Source organism: Sturnira hondurensis, unplaced genomic scaffold (assembly GCF_014824575.4).
Source record: "Sturnira hondurensis isolate 20B ecotype Veracruz unplaced genomic scaffold, ASM1482457v3 Scaffold0019860, whole genome shotgun sequence".
Taxonomy (NCBI): domain Eukaryota; kingdom Metazoa; phylum Chordata; class Mammalia; order Chiroptera; family Phyllostomidae; genus Sturnira; species Sturnira hondurensis.
The window spans coordinates 184468-201083 of NW_028092491.1; the positions used below are offsets into that span (position 1 = coordinate 184468).

General features: G+C 37.9%; 2 pseudogenes; both read right to left on the reverse strand.

Moving 5' to 3' along the window:
• Positions 1-2051: 2051 nt before the first annotated feature.
• Positions 2052-2986, reverse strand: LOC118974822 (olfactory receptor 4C15-like; annotated as a pseudogene).
• An 8108-nt stretch (positions 2987-11094) lies between these two features.
• Positions 11095-12062, reverse strand: LOC118974810 (olfactory receptor 4C15-like; annotated as a pseudogene).
• Between the last annotated feature and the right edge of the window lie 4554 nt (positions 12063-16616).

The window sequence follows — 16616 nt, forward strand, 5'->3', positions numbered from 1 at the left end:
ATGCCTCTATCACCAGTTGCTTATAATACTGTGTGTCATTGTAAATGAATAACACAATCCTAGACTATATATTATTCTTGTGCTAAAAACTTATTATTCAAACAATTTTCACTATTGTTATTTCATATGACCTGCACATTCTTTTGGTAATGTGCCTATGTGCCTGGTCCTTTCAATGTGGGAACTTTGAACTGAGATACAGCATTGTTTTCTACTTAGAGGCAAATTCATGTGGTGTTTCTCTTTCACTGTCTGGCTTATGTCACTTAGCACAATGCTCTCCAGTTCCATCCATGATTTAGAAAAAAGTAGGACTCTTTCTTTCTTTCTGCTGCATATTATTTCATCAAGTAAATGTATCACAGTTTTTGACCCACTCATTTACTTTGAAAACAACAAAACAAACAAGGAAACAAAATATAACTAGAGTCACTGAAATTAAGAATGAACTGACAGTCAACGCAGGAGAGGTGGGAGGAGATAATGGAGGGGGAGGGGAAAGGGGTTGTCAGGAACATGAACAAAGTACTCGTGGACAAAACCAAAGAGGAGTAGAATCAAAAGTGAGTGGGTAGTGGGGATGTCTTGGATGAGGAGGAGTGGGGGGTGGAATAGAGACAACTGTACTTGGACAACATTACAAAATAAATACATAGTAAAGGAAAAAAAGAAGAAAGGAAGGATGAAGTAAAAAAGGAAAAAAGGGAGGGAGGGAGGAAGGAAGGAAGGAAGGAAGGAAGGAAGGAAGGAAAGAAGGAAGGAAGGAAAGTTGGAAGGAAGGAAGGAAGGAAGGAAGGAAGGAAGGAAGCTTTTCCAAGAATAGTTAGGTTAAAATTAGAGTCGGGTACTATTAGATAGCCACTCTCTCTGGCATTCACCATACATGTCACATACAACTCACACCCATTTCATGTAGATTTTACAAAGACTTGCAAGGATCATGCCGGTCCTAGAAAACAGAAATCCTGAGCCCTCCAAGAAAGACACAGACTGTTACCTTAATTTTATAGTCTAATTTCTGTATCAAGTTCTGAATAGTACGTGGTGAGGCAAATATCAAAGCAGAAAATAGATACCTAAATGAATAAGAGCATAGAAGAGGCAAGAGTAGAGAATGAGTGAAGTGAGAACAGGAGAGAGGACAGTGAGATTGAGCAGAACCAAAAAAAGGAGAATCACAGTGAAGCACAATGAGAGACAGGGAGGGGGAGTAAAAGAAAATACTGGAGAGGATAGTTTGAGCAAGATTTCATCACACAACTCAACTTCTGTCTTTATGACCTACTGCAATATCACTGGCCCAAAACCAGATAGAAGGTGCAGTTATGAATAATGGACAAAGGTCATTGAAAACCCAGGTGTAAATCCCACCAACTATGGAGAAGAACCAAATTTCTGGGAGTTTCTACTATGACATAAACAGTACTGTGTCTCAGATACTGATTCAGATGGCACCCTCTGTCTTCAGCCGTTTGGAACGCAGAGGCAGCAATTACTACCCATGGCTGGGATCTCAGACTCTGGACACCTATCATGGGCTGATGGATAGACACTTCCCTCCACTGTCTCCAAACAAAAGTTACCGAGTGGACAGAACCCAAAGAACTCTAAATGTCCCTTTTAGAGCAGAAGGCAGCCAAAGCAGTACTCACCCCCAGATCTCCAAATATTTGTGTTCCAAACGCTTGAGTGGGGAATATTAGGTAATATAGACAGCAAAAAAAGCTGACGAGGAGGAGTAGGTTGGAGGGGTACATGTTCCACACACTGACTAAGCAGTCCTTGGAATTCTATGCTTTTTTTCCTTGGATCTGGGAAAGAAAGCCTTGTAAACAGTGAGGTGGCCAGCAAGATAGATCCTTCTTCCAATCTGCCCCCAGTGCAATCAATGGTGTTTTGGCCCCTCAGGCAGCAGAGATGCTTTGATAGCCATGAAGCCAAGGAAAACTTAGGGAACCTGGACCACTCTAACTCTTCATTTCAAGAACTACGTTCAACAGCTACATCGTGTCTTAGAACACACACTGAGTCTAGAGTCCATCAAATCTGTCTCATCTTGCATTACAAACTACAATTATCCTGCTCCACACATTTCTCATGGCATTTTTAACTTCCTTATTCCTGATGGTGTAAATCAAAGGATTGAGCAAGGGTGCTAGGACGGTGTAAAATATTGTCACCATTTTGTCAAAGGAGAAAGTGGATGGAGGTCGGACATATGTGACTATGCAGGGAACAAAGAACAAAACCACAACAGCAATGTGAGATCCACAAGTGGAGAGAGATTTTCACTGCCCTTCAGTACTGTGAACTCTCAGGGAGAACAAGATGGTACCATAGGAGGCAAGCAACAAAGAGAATATTATGATGCATGTAAACCCTCTGTTGGCCAGCCCAAAAAAACCAAGGACATGAGTGTCAGTGCAGGGCAGCTCTAGTAGTGGGTACAAGTCACACACGAAATGATCGATGACTTTGGGGCCACAGAAGGGCAACTGGAAAACAAAGAGAATTTGTATTATGGAGTGCAGAAAGCCCCCTGTCCAGGCCACCCCTACAGGATGCCACAGAGCCTCCAGTTCATGATAGAAGAGTAATGCAAGGGCTTGCAGATGGCCACATAGTGGTCATAGGCCATGACTGTGAGGACAATCACCTCTGCTCCAGCAAAGAAGTGTCCAGCAAAGATCTGGTTCGTGCAGCCCTCAAAGGAGATGGTCTTCCTCTCATACAGAGAGTCCTCAATCATCTTCGGGGTGATGGCGGTGGAGTAACAGGCATCCAGGAGGGACAAGAAAGCCAAAAATAAGTACATGGGGGAACTCAGGAGTACTGAGCTACTGCTGATTGTCACCATAATTAGCAAGTTGCCCACGAGAGTTGCCATGTAGCTCAACAAAAATATAACAAAAGCTATTTTCTGAATGTTTGGATTCTGTGAAAGCCCCAAGAAGACGAACTCAGTTACAAAGCTACGTTTTTGCATGATTTCCAAGGAAAAACCAAATGCCACGAGAATAAGCATATGATGACTGCAATTATGAGTAAAAGAGAAATTCACCTGGGACCAGTTTATGATACCATTGTATCACAGTCATTGACCAGTTGGTACATCCTTGTGAAAAGATGGATGAATCTTTTCAACGCTTCTGTTATAAAGGAGAATAAAAATTTAGAAATTTATTGAAGGTTGTAGTGGAAAGTGAGGCAGAAGTCAGGAGGAAATAAATTATTCAATACTTTAAAGTGACCACAGCTTATATGTAGGAGAAGTATTCATACACAGTAGGGAAGAGACATGGTTTTTATGTCCACTGCCAAGGAGATCACTTTTCCTGGAGTGAATTGATGAGGGGGATTCTGAAGTCACATCCACACTGAGCCAGAGAACCTGTAATTTATTGTTCATTGCTGCCATCTGTATGGAATGGAAATGCGGTAACTCATATTCTGTCACTGATCATGAGATGACTTTATCTGCAAAGAGGAGAAATATCCTCTAGTTAAAGAGTCATTTGAAAAATATTGCTACTTTTCCATTTTTTTAAACTCTGAATTGAATTGGGACATTAAAATGAATACAGAATGCAGACTGACAGCTATCAGAGGATAGGTGGGTTAGTGGATGGTTGAAAAAGTAAATGAATTAAGAAAAACAACTCATGGACACAGACAATAGGGTGGTGATTACCAGAGGGAAGGAGAGGTGGGCACAGGGATATGTAGAAGAGGTTAAATGGTGAATAGATGGTGGTAGAAGGAGGCTTGACTTTGGATGGTGAACACACGATATAATACACAGGTGATGTACTGTAGAATTGTACACTTAATCTCTATGTAATTTTATTAACCAATGTCACCCTAATAAATCCATTAAAAACCAAAACTAGAAAGATGAATTCATTCATTCCCTATAAAAGAAGAAAGCTCTATGGAAAAGTGCCTAGCTCTACACTAACATGTAAAAATTATGCACATGTGGAGTTGGGTTCTTTCTTCATTCATCATTTAAAATGAGAATGGGTGTGTATGAAAAATTATAATACCTACCTACTTAAGGGTATTGTCAGCATGACCAAATGAACTTATGTAAAGAAAGTAGCTGTTGAAGAAATAGTCCTAGGGAACAGTCCATGTTAGATCTTATTATCCCTATTTTCCTGGACCACAATCCATACTGAAAGAGAAAATGTCAAGCCACATGCTGGGTCTGGAATTTAAACACAAACTCCCAGCTACAACACTTAAGTATTCCTAATGCATCAAGAGACAAAGGAGCAGAGCTGGCCCTTCTGCTCTCTTCATGCCCCTGTGGAAATCAAAGTCTTCTGAGTCCTTTGCTCATCCTTGAAGGATGACACAGAGCAAGGGATGTAGATTCAGAAAGTAATACTCCAATTACTACACATACATATTTGCAACAACCACAAAGGTAAGGAACATAAATAATATGCTGAGTTTGGCTAGAGTCTTGAGACTTTTTTACATATTTACTAATTAATTATGCTATGCAGCCCCATCTGATATTGTACAACTTGTCATTTATGTGACTTTATTTCAAACTAAGTATGTTCATGTATAACCTACCTGCTCATCCTACAGGATTAAGGTGAGTGTCAAATTGGCAAAATATAAAACTTTCCTATGGTAAGTGCCCTTAAAAATTTTAATAAGTATTCCCTCACTTAACAAGACAGCAACCTTATCCATGAGATTTCCAAATAAGTACTCAAACTATTTTCTATTTTCCATAGCTACACATCAGTTTTCAAGAATAGTTGTGTCCTCGCCTGTACATAGAACAGAAATTTACTTCTTAAGTGTGTGTGTATATATACATATAATCTGTTTGTTAAACTGGTAAAAAAAGTAAAATGACACTTACTGTGAGAATTAAAAATAACGTGATCTTTCTGAATACCATTCAGAGCCAACAAAAAGCTATTTACAATAAAGGTATGATTGTTTATGATAATGTATGTCTTTATGCTTACCTTAAAATAGCAATTTCCATTACATTCCCAAGGCACTAGACATTCTTATAAAAACTGCACTATGAACACTATATTCAGCTACAAATTGTCACCCAGAGAATAAGAGTATAAAGCAAACACAATAAAGTGTTTGGATCAGTCAATGACCATTTGTTAAAAAATAAAAGATACCATGGAAAGCACTATGGAATTTTCTAAGAAAACTGAAAGTGGATCTGCCTTTTCACCCAGCAATTCCACTGCTAGCATTATATCCTAAGAACACTGAAACACCAATCTAAAAGAACCTATGCACACCAATGTTCATACCAGCACAATTTACAATAATCAACAGTTGGAAGTAACCTAGGTGCCCATTAGTAAATGAATGGATCCAACAACTCCTGTACATTCACACAGTGGAATTCTATGCAACAGAAGGAAAGAAAGAAAGAGCTCCTACCCTTGGCAACAGCATGGACGTATGTGGAAATCATTAGGCTAAGCTAAATAAGGCAGGTGGTGAAAGACAAATACCATATCATCTCACCTTTAACAGGAACCTTTAACAACAAAACAAACAAACAAGCAAAATATCACCAAAGACACTGAAATAAAGAAAAGACTGACAGGAAGCAGAGGGGAGAGGGAAGGGAATTCCAGGGGATTTTCAGGAGAAAAGGGAGAGTGTTTACAGGAACAAATATAAAGGACACATGGACAAGAACTAGAGGGTGTGGAAATGGGAGGGAGGTGGGGAGGGCTGGGTGAGTGGGTGGAGATGAAAGTAAAAGACAGAAAAGTGTACTTGAACAACAATGAAAATTAAATTTAAAAGAAAGTTACCTAAGTATGATCTAGCAGTTATCAGCATGTTAGCATCAAACATAGTGGGCATATGTTCTTTCAAATTACTGTTTTGGATTTTTTCAGATAAATTCCCAGAAGAAAAATCACTGAGTCATAAAGCAGTTCCATTAATAATTTCTGAGATAACCTCATAGTGATTTCCACAATGGTTGCACCAATCTGCATTCCCACCAACAGTGCACCAGGGTTCCTTTTTCTCCACATCCTCACCCTCACTAAGGTACATTTATACAATGCAATACTGCTGGGCTGTAAAAAAGAAGAAAAGCTTACCCTCTGAAACAGTATGGATGGACTTGAAGGGCATTATTCTGAGTGAAGGAAGCCAGTCAGAGAAAGACAAGTACCATATGATCTCACATATGTGGAATCTAATGAACAAAATGAATGAACAAACAAAATAGAATCAGACTCAGAGAGAAAAGGCTGACAAGTGTTGAGGGTGAGGTCTGCTAGGTGGGAGAAGTGAGGAGACTGAGCAAACAGGAAAAAGAAAAGACAGAATGCTCATGGCCACAGACAACAATGTGGTGATTGTCAGGGAAAGGGAAAGTAGGGGGTGTGGTGGAGGAGGGTATGGGGTTGGGGGATAAATGGCAGCAAACACAAACTAAACTTGGGGTGCTGAATACACAATACAAGGTACACATGATGTGTTGTTGAATTGTGTGCTTGAAAGTTGTATAATTTTGTTAGCCAGTGTCACCCCAGTCAATTCAATAGAAAGGGGGGAAACTATATTAATTCTAAAATTCCAATCACACTACTTGATTTCATGTAATCCTTTAAGAAACGTTTTAACAAATTTTCTCAGGACTGTAAACATGTTTCTATTCCTTTTTTAGAACCCAATCTTCAACATTTTCTAAAGGTGAAATGCGGTAGTAAAAGTTGTCTCATGGAAGATGATGCATGATTTTCATAACAGTAACACTTTATATAAACATATAAAATGTTCTATAAAAGGAAGATGTTTATGCAAATCAGATTACTACAAGCTAAGATGCTGCAAATACTAAATAATATGAGGGCACACACAGTGAGGCATGTGTATAATATGTTAAGTGAGAAAATATAAACGTAATAATTCTGCTTCTTTGCACATTCTAATATAATTTTAAAATCTATAAGAGAACATACCATAGACTTACTTTCAGTATGTAGAGTTAACCTTAAGGATCAAGCCTAAGCCCTGACTGGTGTAGCTCTGTGGGTTGAGCATCATTCCCCAAACCAAAAAGAATCAACTTGAAAACCCACAACACTATATTATCCTCTATCAGAACAGTTAAAAACAAAGGAGATGGGTTTTGACTATAATTTTATTATCTTCAGTATAGTAAATTTGCATTAGTAAAAGTAACAACTAACATACATAGAATCTTACACTAAAAATTGTAAACCAACAGAAATCTTTCATAAATAGCCCTATCATTGGCCCAGCCCTTCCCAATCTCCATACTCACTTTGAAATCAGTTTGAAGTTCATACATTTCTATAGGAAACAGTTGATTCTGTTCATATTTTTCCTAGAAGATTACAAGGTCTTTCTTTTCTTCACAACCATGTGTTTTAATACACTGGAGCTGCACCAGATTGTGCAAAGCCCCTCCCAGCCATGGATTGTGGCTTTTAGGCCACCTCATGGGGGTGTGTCCTTGGGAATTTAGCCTCTCCACTCTCCCCAGTACCCACTATTTCTTTGTCATTCATTTTCTCAGCAACCTGATGCTAGCATCGTTTGTTCCAAAAACAATAGAAATTCCTGTTCCAACTTAAAAATCCATATAATATTCGAAAGTATGTGAAAAACTGGTAGTAAGGTTGTCANGGGGGGAAACTATATTAATTCTAAAATTGCAATCACACTACTTGATTTCATGTAATCCTTTAAGAAACGTTTTAACAAATTTTTTCAGGACTGTAAACATGTTTCTATTCCTTTTTTTAGAACCCAATCTTCAACATTTTCTAAAGGTGAAATGCGGTAGTGTAAGTTGTCTCATGGAAGATGATGCATGATTTTCATAACAGTAACACTTTATATAAACATATAAAATGTTCTATAAAAGGAAGATGTTTATGCAAATCAGATTACTACAAGCTAAGATGCTGCAAATACTAAATAATATGAGGGCACACACAGTGAGGCATGTGTATAATATGTTAAGTGAGAAAATATAAACGTAATAATTCTGCTTCTTTGCACATTCTAATATAATTTTAAAATCTATAAGAGAACATACCATAGACTTACTTTCAGTATGTAGAGTTAACCTTAAGGATCAAGCCTAAGCCCTGACTGGTGTAGCTCTGTGGGTTGAGCATCATTCCCCAAACCAAAAAGAATCAACTTGAAAACCCACAACACTATATTATCCTCTATCAGAACAGTTAAAAACAAAGGAGATGGGTTTTGACTATAATTTTATTATCTTCAGTATAGTAAATTTGCATTAGTAAAAGTAACAACTAACATACATAGAATCTTACACTAAAAATTGTAAACCAACAGAAATCTTTCATAAATAGCCCTATCATTGGCCCAGCCCTTCCCAATCTCCATACTCACTTTGAAATCAGTTTGAAGTTCATTCATTTCTATAGGAAACAGTTCATTCTGTTCATATTTTTCCTAGAAGATTACAATGTCTTTCTTTTCTTCACAGCCATGTGTTTTAATACACTGGAGCTGCACCAGATTGTGCAGAGCCCCTCCCAGCCATGGACTGTGGTTTTTAGGCCACCTCATGGGGGTGTGTCCTTGGGAATTTATCCTCTCCACTCTCCCCAGGACCCACTATTTCTTTCTCATTCATTTTCTCAGCAATCTGATGCTAGCATCGCTTGTTCCAAAAACAATAGAAATTCCTGTTCCAACTTAAAAATCCATATAATATTTGAAAGTATGTGAAAAACTGGTAGTAAGGTTGTCGTAAGTAGTACTTAGTAATCATATTACAAGCAGTGAATTTTAGATGCATTTATACATACCTATATGTGTATATCAGTCACATTTGCATGTATATTCCTAGTAAGTATAATTATTAAAAATGGAAAGAGTACATTGAAACCACACTCAAACTACTCTCTTAGATAAGTTCGTCAAATCCAGCATATTCTTTACTTTAGCAATAAAATATTTATTCTCTATCTAGCTAACTGTGTTCCTTTGTGAGTATTTAAGAAATGTTCTCTTCAGAGCCCTTTCTCTCCTTTCCATAATCCTCTGCTGATGGCCCTAAATGTCTCAACTTGTACACCCTCACTGTTTCTGGAATTTGAAAAAAAATTACCTTTCTCTATGTCCACCTATGTCCTTCCTGATGGATGCCTGAACCTTCTGTTTTCTGTTGCCCCAGCGATTTAGTTCATTTAAAGCAAGAGGCAAAGCCACCACCACTAGTACTAAAGCATCTTCAGTTCAGCCACGTAACTACTCCTGAACAGTTCTGAAGCAGAAATCTGAGGCTACTCATGACATCAAATGCACTTGGGGCAAATTAAAAGAAACTATTTAAAATTAGAAAATTCTGCTCTGTGACTTGAGTGAGACACGCTTTCCTACCCTTAATGAACTGCAATGTGCCTTTGCTGGGCATTTAATATGGGAATATTCGTGCAATATTATATCAATAATTGTCAATGGTAAACACCAGTTGAATTATCATGCTCCTACAACACTATTCTTCCTACAGGCTTTGAAAATTCCCCTTTTTAATCTAAAACACCAGGGTGGAAATATTCAAAACCACATTAGGACATTCATCCTCATATGAATGATAATTGACAATACAATTACAATAAATTAAATGTTGTCAGAGAGCCGAGGCAGAAATATGCACTTGTTGAATTTCTACAATATTTGGATTCAACTTAAAGGAGAAAAACTGAAAAAAGGTCTGAATTCATTAGACTTGAATCAATAGGACCTCCTACCCTTCCAAAATCAGCTTGCATTCTAACAGCTGCTCTTCGTTGAGCATGGGCAATATTATGTTTCAAGCAGTCTCCTCTTCACTCCACATATATTTTTGGTTTCTAAACCCTTTGAAATTGGGTAATATAATCCCCTTAAAAAAAGACTCTGAGAGCCAGAAAGGTTATGGATCTAGTCCAAGTATGCACAGTTAAGTGATAGACTCACACGTTGCATTAAGCCTCATACCTGGACTATGACACCCTGCTTTTAACTACAGCATCACAACCTCAGATTTTCTCTGAAAAGGAAAAACTGTGCATGATGTATCTCACCGTGTGGGAGTTTCTTGAAAATGCTGATTCGGCCATCTCTATTCTCCATAAATAAAAGTCCACTCAGTGGCTGGAAAAAAATCTGAAGGTCTTTTCCAAGGAAGGAAGGAAGGAAAGACAGAAGGAATGAATGAAAGGAAGGAAGGAAGGAAGGAAGGAAGGAAGGAAGGAAGGAAGTTTTTACAAGTACAGTTATGTTAAAATTAGAGTGGGGTACTACTAAACAGCCTCTCTCTCTAGCAATCACCATCTATGTCACATAAAATTGAAATCCATTTCATGTGGATTTCATGTAGATTTTGTAGGACCATGTAGGTACTAGAAAAGAGAAATCCTGAGTCCTCAAAAAAAGACAAGAACTGGTACATTAAATTTCTGCCGTAATTCCAGAATCAAGTTCTGTATGCTGCATGGTTAAGAAAATATCAAAGCAAAACATAGATACCTAAATGAATAAGAGTTTAGGAGAGGCAACAGTAGATAATAAGTGAAGTGTATATAGGATAATGGAGAGTGAGAGTGAACAGAAACAAGGAAAGAAGAATCAGAGGTTAGCATACAGAAAGAAGGGGAGGGAGCAAAAGAAAATATTAGGGAGGATAGTTTCATGCAAGATTTTATCATAGAACTCAATTTCTGTCTTCATGACCTACCACAATACAAGTGCCCCAAAAAGAGTAAAAGGGTACAGTTATGGGTCAAGGACTACAGTGCCCAAGGGTCTTGAAAACCCAGGTGCAGAGAAGGAACAGCCCTATCTTATTCTCATCCTAAATCTCTTCAAGTGAGGGGTCCCACAACACAGAAACTTCTACCAATCCAATCTCAATGCCATCTATGATTTACTGGCCCCTTGGAGAACAGAGATGCTTTTGAGAGTGCTGATACTAAGGAAGACTTAGGGAACCTGGACAACTCTCTTTTCTGGAGGAACTATGTTCAGCAGCTGCATCGTGTCTTTGAACACACGCGAAGTATAGACACCATCAAATCAGTCTCATTTTTCATTACAAACTACCATTATTCTGCTCCACATATTCCTCATGGCATTTTTCACTTCCCTATTCCTGATGGTGTAAATCAAAGGATTGAGCAAGGGCGTTACGATGGTGAAAAATATTGTCACCATTTTGTCAAAGGAGAAAGTGGATGGAGGTCGGGCATACGTGATTATGAAAGGGACAAAGCACAAAACCACAACAACAATGTGAGATCCACAAGTGGAGAGAGCCTTCCGCTTCCCTTCAATACTGTGGGTTCTAAGAGAGTACAAGATGATGCCATAGGATACAAGTAAAAAAGAGAAAATTATGATGCATATAAGCCCACTGTTGGCCAGCACAAAGAAGCCAAAGACATGAGTGTCAGTGCAGGCCAGCTCTAGTAGTGGGTACAAGTCACATATGAAATGATCGATGACATTGGGGCCACAGAAGGGCAACTGTAAAAGAAAGAAAATTTGTATTGTGGAATGCAGGAAGCCCCCTATCCAGGCCACCCCCATCAGAATGACACAGAGCCTCCAGTTCATGATAGAAGAGTAATGCAAGGGCTTGCAGATGGCCACATAGCGGTCATAAGCCATGACTGTGAGAACAATCATTTCTGCTCCAGCAAAGAAGTGTCCAGCAAAAAGCTGGGTCATGCAGCCTGTGAAGGAGATGGTCTTCCTCTCAGACAGAGAGTCCACAATCATCTTTGGGGTAATGACACTGGTGAAGCAGGCATCCAGGAGGGCCAAGAAAGCCAAGAAGAAGTACATGGGGGAGCCCAGGAGTGCTGAGCTGCTGCTGATAGTCACCACAATTAGCAAGTTGCCCCCAAGAGTTGCCACGTAGCTCAACAAAAATATAACAAAAGCTATTTTCTGAATGTTTGGATTCTGTGAAAGACCCAAGAGGATGAATTCAGTTACAAAGCTGTGGTTTTGCATGATTCCAAGGAAAAGCAAAATGGCACCATAGTAAGAATACACAATCTACAATTATGAGGATAAAATCACCTGGGACCCGTTTATGATACCATTTTATCAGAGTCATTGACCAGTTGGTGCATGCAGGTGAAAATCTGATTACATGCTTCTGTTGTAAAGGAGAACAAATAATAAGAAATTTGCTGAAGGCTTTACTGGGAGTCCTGGCAGAATTCAGGAGAAGATCAGATGTTCAATACTTAAAAGTGGCCAGAGCTTGTGTGTAGGAAAAGTATTCCTATACAGTAGGGAAGAGACAGAGTTTCCATGTCCACTGCAAAAGCATATCACTTTTCCAGGAGTGGATTATTGAAGAGGATTCTGAAGTCACATCCACATTTAGGACAGAGAAGTTATACTTTATTGGTCACTGCTGCCATCAGTATGGAATGGGAATGGGGTGACTCACATGCCATCACTGATCATGAGATGACCTTATCTACAAAGAGAAGAAGAAATAACCCCTAGTATAAGAGTCATTTATTTTTTTAATTTATTTAATTATTTTCCAAGTACAGTTTTCTGTCTAATACTCCCATCCCATCCCATTCCCCAAGCTCCCCCCATCCCTTCCATTTCCCACCTTCTCAGTTGTTGACCAAGTATCCTATATAAGAGTCATTTAAATGTCATTGCTACTCATCCAAATTTGTAACTTCTGAACTGAATTGAGACTTCAAGATGAATACATAAAGCAAACTGACAACTATCACAGAGAAGGTGGTTATGGCATGGGTGAAAAGGTGAAACAATTTAGAAGAACAACTCATAGACACAGACAATAGTGTGGTGATTACCAGAGGGAAGGAGAGGTGGGCACAGGGGTATGTAGAAGAGGTTAAAGGGTGAATAAATGGTGGTAGAAGGAGCCTTGACTTCCGATGGTAAACACACAATACAATATATAGGTGATGTACTATAGAATTGTACACTTGATGTCTATATTATTGTATTAACCAATGTCACCCCAATAATTTCAATACAAAAACAAAACAAAACATGAATTCATTCATTCCCTATAATAGAAGAAAGCTCTATGAAAAAGTGCCTAGCTCTACACTAACGAGTAAAAAGTATGCACATGCTGAGTTGGGTTTTTTCTTCATTCATTATTTAATATAAGAATGGCTGTGTGTGATAAATTATAATACCTACCTACTTAAGGGTATTGTCAGCATGACCAAGTGAACTAATGTAAAGAAAGTAGCTGTTGAAGAAATAGTCCTAGGAAAAAGTCCATGTTAGATCTTATTATCCCTATTTTCCTGGAAGACAATCCATGCTGAAAGAGAAAATATCAAGTCACATGCTGGGTCTGGAATTTAAACACAGACTCCCAGCTACAACACTTGAGTATTCCTAAAGCATCAAGAGACAAAGGAGCAGAGCTGGCCCTTCTGCTGTCTTCATGCACCTGTGGAAATCAAAGTCTTCTGAGTCCTTTGCTCATGCTTGAAGGAGGTCCCATGATGACACAGAGCAAGTGATGTAGATTCAGAAAGTAATAGTCCAAATACTACACATACAAATTGGCAACAACCACATAGGCGAGGAATAGAAATAATATGCTGAGTTTGGCTAAAGTCTTTAAGTTTTTTACATATTTACTAATTATTTATACTATGCAGCCCCATCTGATATTGTACAACTTGTCATTTATGTGACTTTATTGCAAACTAACTATGTTCATGTATAACCTACCAGCTCATCCCACAGGATTAAGGTGAGTGTCCAATTGGCAAAATGCAAAATTTGGGTACGGTAAGTGCCATGGCTAATTGTAGTAACTATTCCCTCACTTAGCAAAACAGCCACATTACCCATGCGTTATCCAGATAAGTACTCCAACTATTGACTATTTTCCATAGCTACACATCAGTTTTCAAGAATGGTTGTGTCCTCCGCAACACATACAACAGAAATTTATGTCCCATATGTGTGTGTACATATACATATAATCTGTTTGTTAAAGCGATAAATAAAATTATAATGAGGCTTACTGTGAGAATTAAAAATAACAAGATCTTTCTGAAAACCTTTCAGAGCTAATGAGAAAAGTTTGCAATAAATACATGAGTGTTTATGGTAATATTGGTCTTTCTGCTTACTTTAAAATAACCATTTCAATTACATTCCCAAGGTACTAGTCAATCTAAAACAAAGCTGCAATGTGAACATCATGTTCAGCTTCAAATTGTTCCCCAGAAAACTGGAGTAAAATGCAAATGTCAGAACGTCACTGGATCAGACAATGGCCATTTATTAAAAAGTAAATGATACCAATGTATGGGCCAGCAGTTATCAGCTGGTCAGCAATGAACCTAGTAGGCATGTGTTCTTTCAAATTAGAGTTCTGGGTAAATTCAGATAAATTCCCAGGTAGAATCACTGAGTCATAAGGCAATTGCCATTAATAATTTTTTTGAAGTATCTCCTTCCTATTTTTCACAGTGCTTGCACCAATCTGCATTCCCACCAACATTGCACCAGGGTTCCTTTCTCTCCACATCCTCACCCTCACTAAAGGTACATTTACACAATGGAATACTACTGGGCTTTAAAAAAGAAGATAAGCTTAATCAGCAACAGTATGGATGGACTTGAAAACCATTATTCTGAGTAAAGTAAGCCACTCAGTGAAAGACATAGAATATGATTTCACTCATACATGGAATCTAATAAACAAAATGAACAAACAAAGAAAATAGATACAACAGGCTGACAGTTTTTGGAGGTGAAGGCTGCCGAGGGAGAGAAGTGGGGAGACTGAGCAAAACAAACAAACAAAAAGACAGAACTCTCATGGCTACTAACAACAATATGGTGAATGCAAAGGAGAGGGAGGGTTTGTGGGGGGCGGGGTTGTGGTGAAGGAAGGTATGGGTGAATAAAAGTTGAAAGACACAAACTAGACTTTAGTTGCTGAACACGCAATACAATGTACACATGACCTGTTGTTGAATTGTACACCTGAAAATTGTATCATTTTGTTAGCCAGTGTAACCCCAATCAATTCAATAAAAGTGTGAAATTTATATTAATTCTTAAATTGCAATCAAAATCCTTCATTTCATGTGATTCTTTCAGAAGTGTTTTAACAAATATTTTCAGGATTGTAAACATGTTCCTATTCCTTTTTTTGGAATCCAATCCTAAAAAATTTTCTAAAGCTGAAATGAGGTAATGTAAGTCCTGTAACTGAAGATGATGCATGTCTTTTATAACAATAAAAATTTAGAAGTATATAAAATGTTCAATAATAGGAACATAATTATGGAAATTAGATTACTGCAAATTAAGATGCTGTGAAGGCTAAATAATAAGAGGACATAGAATGTGAGGCATGTGTACAATATGTTAAGTGACAAAATAAAAACTTGTAATAATTCTACTTCTTTGCACATTCTAATATAATTTTAAAATCTGGAAGAGAACATACCATAGACTTACTTTCAGTATGTACAGTTAACATTAAGGATCAAGCCTAAGCCCTGACTGGTGTAGCTCTGTGGGTTGAACATCATTCCACAAACCAAAAAGAATCAAAATTTAAAACCCACAACACCATATTATCCTCTATCTGAACAGTTAAAAACAAAGGAGATGGGTTTTGACTATAATTTTATTCTCTCCAGCAGGATTAATTTATATTAATGGAACTAACACGCTAACATATATACAATCATACAGGAAAAATCATAAAAAAAGCAAAGCCTCCATGAATAGGCATATCATTGGCCCAGCCCTTCCCAATCTCCATACTCACTTTGAAATCAATTTGAAGTTCATGCAGTTCTATAGGAAGCAGCTGATTCTGTTTGTATTTTTCCTAGAAGGTTTCAAGGTCTTTCCTTTCTTCACAGCCATGTGTTTTAATACACTGGAGCTACACCAGATTGTGCAGGGCCCCTCCCAGCCATGGATTCTGGGCTTTTGGCCACCTCATGGGGCTGTAGCCTTGGGAATTTGGCCTCCCCACTCTCCCCAGTGCGCACTCTTTCTTTCTCATTCATTTTCTTAGCAACCTGATGCTAGCATCATTTCTTCCAAAAACAATAAAATATCCTGTTCCAACTTTGAAGTATATATAATAATCAAAATTATATGAAATATCAGTAATAACGTTGTCATAAGTAGGACTTAGGAATCATATTTCAAGCAGTGAATTTTACATGTATTTATATGTACCTAGTTGTGTATATAAGTCACACTTGCAGGTAATCTTCTAGGATATATAATAATTAAAATTAAAAGAAAAAATTAAAAACCCATTCAAATTGCTCTTCTTCTTAAATTTTTTAAATCCAGTGTACACTTTACTTTAGCATTAAAGGATTTATTCTCTATCTAGCTAAATATGTTTCCTTTTGAGTATCTGGAAAATGACTCTTCAGATTTCAGAGTTCTTTCTTTCCTCACTATAATTCTTTGCTGATGTCCCTTACTGTTTCATTTGTACACCCTAAGAGTTTCTGGAATTTGAAATAAAATAACCTTTCTCTATGTCCACCTATCTCCTTCCTGATGGATGCCTGAACCTTCTCTTT